Genomic DNA, 16,099 nt, shown 5'->3' with positions numbered 1-16,099 from the left:
CAAAGGGAGAAGTCTGAATTTTGCTTTTAATGTCATATGGATGGGAAGGGGCTGTATTTCCTCAGCAAAGGAAAGATACAGAGGCCTTGAAACATAACTATAGGGAAAAAAAGACAGGACTGAGATTTCTCAATTGCCTCCTGTGACTCCTGAAATCATAGGACATTGATTGTGTAGTTAGCAAATTGTGTGCCCACTTTAATGCTAATGATTGAGTCCCACTTAGTGCTCTAGAACAGTGGTCCGCCGCTTGTTCAGGGAAAGCCCCTGGTGGGCCGGGCCGGTTTGTTTACCTGCCACGTCTGCAGGTTCGGCCGATCACGGCTCCCACTGGCCGCAGTTCGCCGCTCCAGGCCAATGGGGGTTGTGGGAAGCGGCGCGGGCTGAGGGATGTGCTGGCCGCAGACCAGCTTTGAGAACCACTGCTCTAGAAGAAGGTGACAGTTTCAGGATCTCTGCTTTGTGTCCCAGGAGAAAATTACTTTCTGACCCTTGATTTGGAAATTAGGGCAAATCAACACTTAAAATGCTGCTGTAGCACTTTAATGAAGACTGTCAATGCCATCTACGTAGTTAATACACCTCCCTGACATAGGGTAGTTATGCTGGCAGGAGAAGCTCTCCCGTTGACATAGCACTGTCTACACAAGGATTAGGTCAGTATACCTTCGTTGCTCAGGGGGTGTGAATTTTTCACACCTCTGTGCAATGTAGTTATACCAATATATGTTTGTAATGTAGACCAGATCTTAGTTTTGTCCTGCACAGGAGAGCAAGAATTGCCACCCATAGGTAAATAATAATCCTGCTGTTCCTGTTGAATTTGTGGATGTTCAGCACTTCTGAATATCAAGCCACTAGAATCAGGAGAGCATGATTCTGCTCCCCTTGACACTGGTTTAAATGAGGAGAAACTCCCTTGAAGTCAATGGAGTTACCTGGTGTAAAATTGGTGTAAGTCAGAAAAGGATGATTTCTTGTTGGTACAATGAAAGTGGAGGACACATAAAACCACAGCACCCAACAGTTATTCTTGAGCATATACTCAAAAGGTTGTATATGTCCCATGCAGTCACTGCACTACAAAGGCCAGATTTTCCAATGTGCTGAAGCTGCATTTGGCACACCTGTGGATGGGGGACATAAATGGGAGAAGTAGCTGGAATATTTTTGATGAAATATATTAAAATAAGTTGTCAAAGACAAAATATTTTGTCAAGAGATATCAATTCTGACAAAGTTTTCACTGAGAAGGTTTCTGCAATCCAGAGCTCTCTGAGGTCCAGGGCACTTCTTATATGAGAGTGTGTGTTAGAGCGAGAGAAACTGAAAATCTTGACCTTTCTGATTTGAAAACAGAAGTTTTGATACAATTCAATTTACTGAAAGGTTTGGTTTCATTCAGCAGCAGAACCAAAATCATTTTTGAAATTTCACGTCCTTGTAAAATGGAATTTTTGGTCTCCAACTAGCTTTAATAAAAGGTTTATTGCCATTTATTGCCTTTTCATTCCCATTACCCACTAAACTTGGGAGTAGCTGCAGGCTGATTCAGCCCCTGGAGTAAGTTAGAACAGCCTCATGGCTGTTCTAATTTGTATCAATAATGTCCCCAAGGGACAGTGCCACTGGTCCAGACTTACTGAAGCCCAACACAGTCTGGCCTGACTCTAAGCATGCCTAGTATGCCAGGGGCAAGCAACAAATGGCATAGAGGTGGTTACACTAGCTTTACACCACTCAAGCATTCCTCCATACAAGGGAAATCTTCAGCTGGCTGTGTATGATAGCTTTCTATCCCATTTGCACTTCCTGAGCAATGGGAAGGAGACAGAGTGGGACTGAGGATCTGGACCCCATTATCAAACATACAGGATAAATTAACAACTTCATTCCAAAAACTGCTGTGCCTGTAACTAATACCAAAGTTAAAAGAAAATTGAAATCAGCTACAGACATATACCATGCTTGTGCATGTTCAGCTAGAGAAAGGAATGAATCATCCTTTGTACTTGTCTGTAGTAGAATGAATGGGAAGACAAAACAGAACGGAGATTAACCAGAAATATTTACTTGATACTCATGTTTGAAGTAAAACAATTTATAAAAGTACAAGGTAGGCTTCTGAGACAAGCAGTTAATGATAATCCTTTAGGCCAAAACTGAAAGATCATAGGCAGATGTTCTTATTAATCACCTCCTAGAAATGAGGAATGTAGTATATGAGATCTCTATATGATGCAATAATTTTCTTTTTAAACACTGACATTTCCATGTTATTTTTTATTTTATTTTATTTTACAAAGATTAACATAATTTGGAAGCAAAAAATATGGCACATTTTCTGATAAAATGGATTGAAAATTTCCTTCTGGTTGGAATGGGATTGTGGGAAGCAGTTGCATGATTAAGAGGATACAGGAGCTTTCAATTCTAGGCTGTCAGCTCAAATACAGCCTATGTTAGAAATGCCTAACAGTCCTTATCTGATGACTGCATGGCGATCTATGTGTAGCGAGTTAGAGTCCCTGGTCCAGATCCTACACAAATTGTCTCCACACAAAATCAAATATCCATTTGGCACAAGTAGGACTTTTATCGGTAGTTCCAACAAAAAGGCCAAGGCTTACATGAACTATTTTCTCACCCATAATGATGGACACTCTAGGTCAGGGTAGAAACATATCATCACTGGGTAATGTGGACAACAAATCTTAATAAGGATATGCAACCATTGTATTATATTACATAATAAACTTGCATTATTAATCCAGAAACAATAAAGAAGTATCTTATTGCTGAATTTGTCTTTCCTTTTGTACCTACCTATGCCGCTGGCTCCAAGGATGTGAAAAATTGGAAAGAGTCCAGCGGAGGGCAACAAAAATGATTAGGGGGCTGGAGCACATGACTTACTAGCCTGTACATTCTTCTTGGGTACCCTAGCAACTGAAGGTGAGGATTACAGGCTAGTACATCCTTCTTGTAGTGTGGGGCCCAAAACTGGACACAGTACTCCAGATGAGGCCTCACCAATGTCGAATAGAGGGAAACGATCACGTCCCTCAATCTGCTGGCAATGCCCCTACTTATACAGCCCAAAATGCCTTTAGCCTTCTTGGCAACAAGGGCACACTGTTGACTCATATCCAGCTTCTCGTCCACTGTAACCCCTAGGTCCTTTTCTGCAGAACTGCTTCCTAGCCATTCGGTCCCTAGTCTGTAACAGTGCATGGGATTCTTCCATCCTAAGTGCAGGACTCTGCACTTGTCCGTGTTGAACCACATCAGGTTTCTTTTGGCCCAATCCTCTAAATTGTCTAGGTCCCTCTGTATCCTATCCCTACCCTCCAGTGTATCTACCACTCCTCCCAGTTTAGTGTCATCTGCAAACTTGCTGAGAGTGCAGTCCACGCCATCCTCCAGATCATTAATGAACATATTGAACAAAACCAGCCCCAGGACCGACCCCTGGGGCACTCCTCTTGAAACTGGCTGCCAACTAGACATGGAGCCATTGATCACTACCCGTTGGGCCCGATGATCTAGCCAGCTTTCTATCCACCTTATAGTCCATTCATCCAGCCCATACTTCTTTAACTTGCTGGCAAGAATACTGTGGGAGACTGTATCAAAGGCTTTGCTAAAGTCAAGGAATAACACATCCACTGCTTTCCCCTCATCCACAGAGTCAGTTATCTCCTCATAGAAGGCAATTAGGTTGGTCAGGCATGACTTGCCCTTGGTGAATCCATGTTGCCAAGCATCCCTATACCCTGATAATTGTCAGCTGCCACCTTGGCCCATAACGACTTTTAACATTTGGTACAAACTACAGCAGCTTTCAGTTTGCTCTAACTTTCCGTATATAGCAACAGAAGGTCCTGTGGCACCTTTAAGACTAACAGAAGTATTGGAGCATAAGCTTTCGTGGGTGAATGCCCACTTCATCAGATGCAAGATGCTCCAATACTTCTGTTAGTCTTAAAGGTGCCACAGGACCCTCTGTTGCTTTTTACAGATTCAGACTAACACGGCTACCCCTCTGATACTTTCTGTATAAACTCATTCATAAGCCAAATTTTTTTAGTAAAAAAGGGAAGCACCAGAGAAGGGGCTCGGCTTATGAACGGGTATAGAGAGGGAGAGGTGGGACACAGCCCCTCCCCCCAACAGAGGGAGAAAGGAAAGGCAGCACAGCCAGCAGAGCCAGAAGGGAAGAAGTGGGGCCAAAGTCTCTCTGATTCTGGCCACGCTGCTCTCCCCCCAGCCTCCAAAGCAGCTGCAGCTCCGGGGCTGGCAGGCTGCAGCCGTGCCGCTCGGCCCTGCCCCCCCGAGCAGGCTGTGGCCGCACTGCCTGGTCCACCAGAGCACTCTGCGGCTGTGCCGCCCGGCCTTGCCCACTGGAACGTGCTGCAGCTGCACCACCCGGTCTGGTCTGCCGGAGCAGGACGCGGCTGTGCTGCCCAGCCTGCTGGAGCAGCTTCAGGCAGTCCAGAGACACCCTCCCCTGGCCCTCCCCAGATAAGTTGGGAAGGGATGGGATGAGGAGAGTGTGGGGGTCCCGGACTAAGGGTGGGGTCATGTGGGGGGTGGTCACAGGGGTTACTCCCCTGGCTCCCAGCTTCTCCCCCCAAAAAAATTTCCCCACCAGTTGCTGTCCTGGCCTGTCAGGGTAAGCAGCTGGTGCGCCGGGGTGCTTTGTTAACTTAGGTTAACCTCTGTACCTGTGGATGCTCAAGGTAAACAAACCATCTCGGCCCACCAGCAGCTTATCCTGATGGCCTGGGAGCCAAAGTTTGCTGACCCCTGAATTATAGGGTCGGCTTATGAACGGGTTATAAAAAAATTCCATTTTTACTTATCCAGCTTGGGGCGGGGGGTCGGCTTATAAATGAACCGGCTTATGATCAAGCATATACAGTGCTGTATGGAACACACCTGGCACCTGCATGGCCGAGGACTGGACAAGTCAAAAGCAGCTTTAAGCCCCTTTTCTTTCCTGGCTCCCCACCCTGCCCCCCCAGAGTTACATTGTGCACTGCTCTGAGACAATCACTCTGACCAGCTAACTGAACCATGCTTAATTGTTCTTGCACTCAAGTGAAAGCAAAAGGACTCATATCAGAAAATAATATTAATTAAGCCTATGTTTGCTTTTGTAATACAAAAGGGTTACTTAGTAGATGAAGGATGGTAATGAACTTAGATTTCATCTGAAGCCTTCCTGGATAGATATATAATTAGAAGAAAAAGATGGTTTGAATATAAAAGTAAGAAGCAAATCTAAGAGTTAAACAATCTCTAAAAATTTTGCAGTTTTGGTATGTTCTTCTCTGAGCTTCCGGAACTGTTTATATGAATAATGACATGATTTGATGAGTTAACAAGGTGCATACAAAGCAATTGTCTGGAAGTATCTGTCATATACAGTAGTTACCTAAGTCATGTTCCTTAAGAGAGGCTTTTCAAATACTTGCATGTATTGATTAATGACAGAACTAGATGGGCCATCAGCCATTACACCTGCTTAATGACAAACACACTCCTGCCCTCCACAGCAACACAAGTCTCTAAACTAAAATTAATTTTGAAAGCTACAAGCTTGGAGGCTTTCCTGTCTTTTGCATCATAGTCAGTATGAAATTATATCTGAAATCTATACCTCATATTTCTGTTAATTTATCATAATAAAGTGTGAAATTATATGTTGTTCATGATGAATTACTTATCCCAGATCAAGAATCCAGGGAAGTTATTCTAAGGTTTTTGAATTCTATATTCTGGGTATTTTAATAAGAATGCTTATTACAACCAAAAGTAAGTTATGGTTTTGACGCTGGTAGATCAGGTCATACCAGAGGGTATGCAGGCCAATTCACTTGTGTATTAGTATAGATCAAAGTGATTGTTGAATGTAGAAGAGTATCTTTGGTGTTTAGATTTCATAAAACTAATGTGATATTACTTGTATTGTTTTCACTTATCTGTATCCTGTTATAATGCAGTAGCACACATTTACATTGTGTATACCCCTGTAATTAAATAACCCATCAAAGAAGTCTTGTGGGATGCTAATGAAGGACTTTAACAGAAAAGTGCTCATTTCAAAGCAAGTGGCCATCATGTGTGATGACCAGAGGCCAAAGATTCTAAGTGCATTCCTTACTCATCATTATCAAAGGAAAAGCCTATGTGAAAAGAGACACTGTCAGCTTGTTTTCTGTCAGAAGAAGATATAAATATGGACTCAAGGAAAGATCTCTGGACAGTTTGGACTGTTACAGGCAAGAGTATCAGATGCAAAGCGGAGATCCCAAGACAAAATCTGGGTACCCTGAAAAGACTTTTGGGAAATTGGCAGTTCATTACATCACAACCACCATTTGGAATTACAAACTATGACTCACTTGTTAATATATTTTACCAGCTTTAACCTCTCAATAACTCTCATTTCCTTTTCTTAGCTAATAAACCTTTATTTAGTTTACTATAGAATTGGCTGACAGCATTGTATTTGGTGTGAGATCTGTAATACCAGTTGATCTGGTGTAAGTGACTGGTCTCTTGGTACTGAAGAGCAACCTGGTGTGGTCTGATTTTTGGTTTAAGTGACCTTTTATCAAAAAGTCCAGTTGGTCTGGGTGGCAAGATAAACTGGAAAGTCTAAGGCGACTGACTATGCCTCCATGGTAAGATTGTTATAGTGATCCAGGAGTTCACATTTGTCACTGGCTTGATGAAATCTAATTATAGAACATGGCACCAGCTTTTGTGTCTGCCCTGTTTTCTGACATCTGCCCTGAGGTAGGTTCTCACACACAGTTGTGAGCCATGGCAGACAGCATGACATTGGTAAGCCCTGGTAAGAGGAAAACTTAGAAAGAGGTACAAGATCTTCCAGAAAAAAAAGTCACGCTTATCCAAGAATATTACAATTAACTATTATAGCAAAGAACTTCTAAAGGAAGCCACATGGTGTAGTTAACAAGAGATGCCCAGATCCACATAGGTAATTAGGTATTGCTCCACTTACTGCTGCAATGCTTAGCCCCTAGGTGCTCTGCTGCCCTGATTTAGGCACCCAGGGTCCCCATACAATGCATGGGGAGAGTTATATGCCCAAGGAAGGGATCCTCAGATGAGCAGGGAGGGTTGGCGCCTAAGTATTTAGGCCCTTCACTCCGGGCCTCTAGGTTCCTGACTAACAGACCAAGTGGTGGGCACCTCTCTCTACTCAGGATCTTCAGCCATGAACTGTGTCCTGGAGTTAAGCACCTAAGCCAGGCCAGCGGCATAGGTAGCCTGTACCTAGCAACTGAAATCCTCACCTTCAAAGAAGCTGGTAGTTAGACCATTCAGGTGGGATATAAGAGCTGCAGGTTCAAAACCTAGCTCTGCCTGAGTTTGAGCAGCAATTTGAACCCACAGCCTATTAGTGCTCTAACCAGTGGGTATTCTGGGGTGAGTCTCTCCTGTTGGAGTTGTTCTACTTTATATATATATATATATAAACACTCATTGTAGTAGCAATTTGAACCTAGGTTTCCTACAAATGCCCTAATTACTGGGATATAGTGTCAGTGTCATCCTTGTGTTCTGGCCAAATGATTAAATATCTTTGTGGGGAGAAAATATGGGATACTAAAAGACTTTTCAGTCTAGAATAGAAAGGCATAATAAGAACTGTAAGCTGGATTTTAAAGACATACAATTTCATAGTGAAGTAAGGCACATTTTTTAACAGTGAGGCTGATAAACCATTGGAACAAACTACTAAGGGAAATGGTGGATTAGTCATCTCTTGATGTTTTCAGATCATGGCTGGATGCCTTTCTGGAAGATCTGATTTTGTCAAACACAAGCTATTGGAGACAATGCAGGGGTCACTAGGTGAAATTCTGTGGCCTTTGTTATACAGTAGGTCAGACTGGATGATCTACTCATCCATTCTAGCCTTAATATTTAAGAGTTTATGAATTGCATGTAAAATTCTGCTTGAAATCAATGGGAGTTTTACTATTGATTTAAATGGGGACAGAATTTTGCCCTTTTTATTATGATCCATCTTAAATCTCCTCATTGAGAGCAAAGAAAAGGCACATTTTGTTATCTACCCTGCATCTAATTGTTCTCTTAATCATGGATTTGATTATTCCACAGAATTGATGGAACTATTTTTGAGAATATACCAAAGACTTAGAGTCAGGTTCAGATTACTTTCATGTATTGATAATGTCTGCAATAATTATTAGAAAATAAATTGTTTTTTTTCAACCTTTGCCTTACTTGCAATGTTTTTTTTATTGACCTGTCTATTTAAAGTAGAATAAAATCTATAAATTAGTAAATAGTGGGGTAATTCCCTGAGCTTTATGACTCTTAATAATTTGACCTACCAGATTTTTGTTGTCTTGTGGTATTTATATGTTATTAGCATACTTTTCCCTTCCCACTGTGGTGTAGGGGAAGCTTACACTGCAGCTTACCCTCTCTTTATCTCACTGGTCTTTGGATACATAGACGATATAGTTAGAGCTAAGCAAATCATTTACTTTTCTGGTCAGCCAGCAAACTGAAAACAAAACATTGAGTTTTCAATTTGTCATTATCAGAAAACTACAAGGGTAGATTTCCCTTATAATCTTTAGTCCACTGGTTAAGACATTTTCTCAGAGAGGCCCATGTCTGAATCCCCAGTCTGGACCAGGGACTTAAACTCAGACCTTCCTTTTCCAGGGTATGCCTCCTAACACCAGGTTATTCTGGGGAGGGTTGCTCTCAATTGTTCCTGTTGAAGTTGTTGTAGAAATATTTCAATATTCATTAGAGTAGGGACTCAAGCTCAGGGCCTCCCCCTACTAACGGAGCTTCATATCCACCAGGCTATTCTGCCAATAAGCTCTCCCGTTGAAGCTGTTCCACTTTGTACAAATACATAAATATTCATTGGACAAGCAAGAGTAAGAGCCACTCTATAGTCCTATGATTCAGGCACCTGGCAGGTTGGAGCCATGGATTCCAATACCTCCTCTGGGTCAGGCAGAGATAACATTTGAATCCATATCTCCTACATCAGGGATCAAAAACCTTTCATAAGTGGTGTGCTGAGTCTTCATTTATTCACTCTAATTTAAGGTTTCGCGTGCCAGTAATACATTTTAAAGTTTTTAGAAGGTCTCTTTCTATAAGTCTATAATATATAACTAAACTATTGTTGTATGTAAAGCAAATAAGGGTTTTAAAATGTTTAAGAAGCTTCATTTAAAATTAAATTAAAATGCAGAGCCCCCTGGACCAGTGGCCAGGACCTGGGCAGTGTGAGTGCCACTGAAAATCAGCTCGCGTGCCGCCTTCAGCACACGTGCCATAGGTTGCCTACCCCTGGTCTGCATCTTAGGTGACTATAGAGTTAGTCTCACTAGCTCTCTCTTTGGCCCAATGAATTTTGAAGTATTTATACAAAGAGGAACAGCAACAGGAAAGACTGAGATAAGAATATTCTATAGCCTTGTGGTCTGACTGCTTACCAAGGAGAGAGGGAATCTGAATTCAAGTCCCTGTTCCAGCGTAGGGCTTCAAAAGTGCATCTCCTACATCCTAGGTAAGTGCCAGAACCACTGGCCTAAAGGTTATCAGGAACACACATAGTTTTCTGAAACTAGCCTGTAAAACCTTTTCCAAAACCAAACTAATCAGGTCAAACTGGCAAATTGTTTTGGGTTCCCCAAAACCGCAATTTTTTTTCCTGAATAAACTATTTGTCTGAAAACTTTTGACCATCTCTAGTTATAGTTGAATTCATACAGGTCCCAGTCCTGCAACCAGTTCCATGTGGGCATAGATGCTGACCCATGTAGAACCAGTTGTAGGATCAGGGCCTTAGTGAGAGAAGCAGGTGAGATCCTGATGCCAATCTGGCTTCTTTACACAGAGTAAAGGCTCTGGAGCAAAGTAAAGGGCCTCTCAGAAAACCAGGTCCAGTGGGGAAGGATTACCCCATCATAAGCACTGTAGAGACAGACTCCAGCATAGGAAGTGTGTCCAGTGTGGGGACAGGGCTAGGAGGGTCATGGGAGAGACAGAGCTGTAGCAAGCAATGCTGTGGGGGATCTGGGCAGTGCAGCAACCCGTAGAGCAGGCTGGGGAGGTTGCCATAACCTAGGCCACCAGGGCTGTTTAAATTACACTGGTGATCATTCCAGTCCTTATAATAGCAGAAGAAGGGAGGGCTTTAAAGTATCTTAGAGCCCCACCCCCCTTGGGCTGTGAATTCTGTTTTACATCATTTAGAGGCACAGCAAAGAATCTCACCCTGTGTGGCTTAATTTTACAAGTGATTCCTCTGAAAGCAAAATATGCTTCTTTAAAAAAATATATTCTGTAGAATTTCTAGGAACCTGTTCTCCCCCACCTCCTAGCCCTCCTTCAGTTTCAGTTTCTTATGAAACTCCAAACCAGTCTGGCTTTTGATCCACTATCTTGGAGTGTGATGTTGTGTCAAGCCAAGAATCTGCAACCCCCAGAAGAAAATGCTACTCTTGGAAGTATCTTTGCAGCTTTTATCTTTGTTGTAGTCCCCTTTTCACCTCTCCCTATTTTAAACTACTTTTCCCACTCAATCTGCTCCTTTTCATGTTTTATTTTCCCAAGGCTTTCCCACCCCCTGTCCCTAACCTACACACACTTTTTCCAGATGTGTGGTAAACATTGTCATTTCAGAGCACATCTCTGAAAACAAAAACATTCCGGAGGCTAATTTGTCTCAGATCATTGGGGTCTTTGTATGTGCAGACACCAGATGAGTCCAGAAGCTTGAGGAAGCCTCTGTTCCAAGCTTTCCTTAAAGATCTGGTAATATGAGTTGAAAGTTTGTGTACACAGCATGGATGAGAAACCAGTTTGCTCAAATTCAGAACAATACAAAAAAAGAGCTGTGGATAAGCTAAATGTTAATTGTTGTTTGTTAGTTTTGTTCTAGAATTTGTAGGAACCATTTGGTAACAATCTCTAGATGTTTATCCCTCTAAGTGGGAGCAAGGGCCCTAAAGCTGCCTTAGTGACAGCTGTGCAAATTTGAACTCAGAATTGGGTCATGTGTTGTGGTTCCTTGATTGGCTGACCTAATCTTTATAAAGAAGAGCATGGTTTTAAAAAGTCATTGAATTCAATAATGTTGCATGGGAATAGATAGAACTTAGCACTGCTAGTATAACAAAGTTTGCTGCCTTTTCTTTATGAGTAGGGTAGATTGTGGGACAATCAGAACAATGAAGATAAATGTGTCTGATAGTTACTTGTACGAGATTCAGAGAGCAGCAGAAAATTGACTTTTAGAGGCATATGCATGTAAAGACCAGAAGGTTCAGAAGGCTACAAACTGCTGGGAATGAAATTAGGAATAGAAGATAAGGCTGATCATGTGAATGATATCCATCAGGGAAATGAGCGCTTTACTTGGGAGTTACCTTGTATGTCATGAGTTTCTTGTCATTAGGTAGCCTGAAGAAGTTTCAGTCCCCATAACTGGCCTAGTTTGTATACTGAAAGTGCTGACTTTCAGTATACAAAGAGAAGGGGAAATTTTTAAAAAATAACAACTCAGGCACAATTTTATTTAACTTTCAATTAGTCAGTTGATTTTCCTACCCCATTTACATGAATTGTCTGGAACAAACAAAGGATGTCATTAGATCTGATTATGCTTTCAAGCTATTTCTCTGAGTGAGAAGAGCCTTACAATGTTATTCTTGGCTTTGTTAACCAATAATCATGAAATCCATGAAATATTCAATGGCACAAACCAAACATAACACAGAAGCAGTAGAAAACACATTCATATTCTTGAACATGTCCAGGCAATGTGTGTGGTAGTAGTGGATCATGATGACAATCTGAAAATCAGGTCTGTTCCCACCTCTGTCATTGGTTAGGATGGCAGAGACTCAGGGCCAGTTGAATAATATCAAAAACTATTTGTAAATAATGAATGTGATAATTGAAACAAACTCCTTAAATATAATGTGGCCAGCTCTAGTAGAGATATGGATTGTGAAGGGAAAATACCATACACATGCTTAGTACTCTTTAAAATGGATTCCTCTAAGTGCAGGTGAAAATAATCGGACTGACAGCAGAGTCCTATATATAAAGTGTGTGTGTGTGTGTGTGTATATATATATATATATATATATATATAAAGTAAAGGGCCTCTCAGAAAACCAGGTCCAGTGGGGAAGGTCAAACACAGTCTAGCATAGGCAGTAGCACAGACATCTCCATACTGCCTGAGTGAAAGGGGCTGCTCTAGGGATGAAAGGATAAGTCCTTCTCCCTGCCCATTCATCCCTTGCTTACTCTGCTGAGACAGTCAATGAGGACAGTGGTTTCTGTGATCTGGATACTGGAGTGAAATCCTGGCTCTATTGAAATCAATGGCAAAACTCCCATTGTATTCCAGATTTCACCCATCTCCTTTAGGGACTGAATTGACATCCAGGGACTCATTTCATTTAGGTTGCCAACTGTGATGCTTCTGAGGTGTACCCAGGGTTGTGAGGCACTTTGCTACCACCTTCCCGTATCATGAGGGAGCCTTGTCTGTGCCTGCCAAGGGTCAACTCCCTGACTCCACCAGCCATGAGCAACACAAGCACTCCCCTCTCAGCCCACACAGCTATAGGCACACTGCAACCCTGAGTGTCTCCTGGGACTGTCCAGTCCCTGTTCCACTGGACACTCACAGAATTCAGAGTCACAGTTCCCAAAGGATCAGTGCACCCCAGATTACCAGTTATATCTCAAATCACTGCTTCACTGAACACACAGCACTTAGATAAGTTTGTAATGAAAACAGGTAAAAGTTTATTTAATAAAGTCTAGAGAGTCAAGTGATAGAAAGTGGAAATAGTGGAAACAAATGGTTACATATACAATAAAAACCAAGCACACATTCCAGAACCCAGACTTACTTAATAAGTTATTGTTATGTCTTCTAGGGCAAAGCTCACCCCACATCCTTCCAGCGTATTATAGCCAGGCTTAGCTGTGATCTTCCATTCATGAGACAAGCCATGTTGTCAGCTTGCCTCACCCTGGATCTTTTCCACAGAGATGTCCCTGTTCCCCCAGGTATGCCTGTTTCCTTTCCCCCCACCCCAAACATTTTAACTCATAAACAATGCCACCTGCTGGTTGTCTTTTCCCTGTGTGCCTCTTTCTTGTCAACTTCACAGTGTCTTGATTAAATTCAGTTTAGACTGTAGGCAGGCCTCTTTGTGAATCGCACAATACACAGTGCACACATGACCAGCCAAAGAGAGCTAAATGTCTCTTCCCTCTGACTTGACAGGAGTATGTTTACTACCTTCTAGTGACCTGCCTTAACTCACATACCTTAACATAATTTTCTGTATTGACATATAATTCCTTAAACATGATCTGTGCATACATTTGCAATAGTTATGATGACCAGTGGACTCTTGGAACAGACCTCACATACACACCCTTTGCAAACTTAATATGAATACATCTGAAGAAAGGGGATCCCTGTAAAACTCTTTGCACCCCTTGTGCCCTCTGCCAACTGGAACCAAGAAGTTCCTGAGTCACACCAACCATCCATCCTGTGGTAATGATTTTCAGACTCTATGAAATTGGATCAGAGATCTAGAGGAGAAAGTCATCATATCCCATTATCAGTCCCCTAAACCATCCAGCCTCCCTCTCTACCAAGATTTATCTAGCATGAACATTATTTTTTTTTTAGTAATTGAATACATTTTAATATATTTTAATACCCTGTTCTATTTTAATATGTGCAGTACATTAGATCAGACAGAGAACACATGTACACAGCCATATCTCTTTTCCCAAGGGTCTGCAATTACACTACATTCCACGGATTGCAGTGTGAACTTCTATGCCACACTACTAGTTTCAGGGAAAATGAATAGGTGGTTTTACTGTTACAGTTGTGTATAGAGCATTTATATGCTGTTTACCACAAAACTGTATAAAGAGCTTAATCTCAGCCATATACACATAGTGCTGCTGTATTAAATGTCTGTTTTACTTATGCTAATCAGTCCATGGCAGTCTTATCAGTGTTACAGATGGTAGAATTTTATATCCAAAGTATTAGTTTATCTTGGCCTTTGTGCTCAAGCAGTATGCTCCTTGAGTTGAACTCAGATTAAACTTTTTCCCCTGCATTAGTAAAGGCACACATTTAATTAATCAGGCAATTCCATGTTTTCAAGAGTTGATATCATGCACATAACTTCATGCAAGCTGTCAGAAAGATTAGTGTGGAAGTCCAGAGCTTCTAACAAGATGTCCTGGTACCAAATCTCCCCTTCACTCTATGGTATGATGTATGGTTCTGGAACAGCCTTCAAGGGGAGCAGTAAGGGCACAAAACCTAATTGGAATCAAGATTGATCCTGATAAATGTATAGAGGAGGTGGTATCATGAGATTGCCTACAATGGCATGTGACCCATGCATGGCTACTAATAACAAATATCTCCAATGGCTGGAGATGGGACACTAGATAGGGAGAGCTCTGAGTTACTACAGAGAATTCTTTCCTATGTGTCTGGCTGGTGGTTCTTGCCAACATGCTCAGGATCTAACTGATGGCCATATTTGGGGTTGGGAAAGATTTCCCCCCCAGATCAGGGTGGCAGAGACCCTTGGGGTGGGTGGGTGGTTCATCTGCAGCATGGGGCACATTTTACTTGCTGCTTTGAACTAGAGCAAATGGCAGATTCTCTGTAACTTGAGGGCTTCAGCAACTCAGCCAGAGGTTATGGATCTATTACAGGAATGGGTGGGTGCGGTTCTGCTTCCTGTAATGTGCAGGAGGTCAGACTAGATGATCACAATCATCCCTTTTGGCCTTAAAGTTTATGCGTCTATAAGTTAGATGTCCCATGACGTCCCTTCCAGCTCTCATATCCATGAGCCTCTGAAATGCTCTGATATGTTCATGCAGCAGCAATAAGACCTAGAATCAAAATAGAAGGTGTGTGAAAATTAACCTGACTCTACATTGAATTAGGCCCTCTCCTTTATTAGAAATGCAAAGATTCGATGTTAGCTGTGGCTCAAGGAAACGTAGTAAGAACAGAACAGTGGGAGCTAGGACAGTAACCTGTAGCAACATCGTTTACCCTCTTTGTGACATAGTTTATCTGTCTCTAAAATACGATTAATAATGCTTACCTGCCTCATTGGGATAGTGTGATGTTTAATTAACTATCCAGATGTTGGGGTTCTTTTGGCTTCTTGCAGTGATAGGGTCTTAATTTCCATACCCTGAAAAGGATTGTTCAGAGTCTTGGGTCATGGCTAGCACTTACAGAGTGGTTTGGATGACTGTCACCAGACTTTATGTATTTAATGCAGTCGGGGCTGAAGCAGTTTGACTGAAAGAATGTGAGTGGCATTGCATTACATAGATTAGGCTAAACTGATCAAATTTCTCTCTGGTCATCTTTAATAGCCATTTCATTTTCTCTCTGCTTGTGAGGGGAAGATTTACACGGTGTATTCAGGCAGATCAATGTGAATTAAAGGTAATCAGTCAGGGCAAACAGTAAAAAAGACCATGTATCATACTCTGCTCACTAAGGACTACAGCTAAAGTTATGGCAATATCTGGTTGAAGTGGTGTAAATTATTCACCATGTTATTGATTATTAAACAAAACTGGAGGGATAGTTTGATGGCACTAGGAAGCTGTTGGCAGGATTTATCTTGCTTTTCTAAAAGGAGCTTCTTTGTTTTCTGTCTATTGTTTGAAACATTTTTCAATAGTTGCTTATTCATTAAAATATCAGACTGACTCATTGATGGAATGCAACACTTATGGATGTTTTAATATTTAGTTTGTGGTTTCCTGCCTACATAATTCAAATTGTATTCTCTCCTCAGCCAGTCAGGCTATTTTGAAGTCCTCTGTTGGAGGTTTTGTTTTAATGTACAGCTCTTTATACTTATCTCTCGACTAACAAGCTTGGTTCTATTTCACACAGTTTCAAATGCTCTCATGAAGATTCACTCATCCTGCACGGGCAACATAAGAGGAACTACAT

Source organism: Malaclemys terrapin, chromosome 4 (genome assembly GCF_027887155.1).
Source record: "Malaclemys terrapin pileata isolate rMalTer1 chromosome 4, rMalTer1.hap1, whole genome shotgun sequence".
NCBI lineage: Eukaryota > Metazoa > Chordata > Testudines > Emydidae > Malaclemys > Malaclemys terrapin.
Note: the sequence above shows the minus strand (reverse complement) of the source record.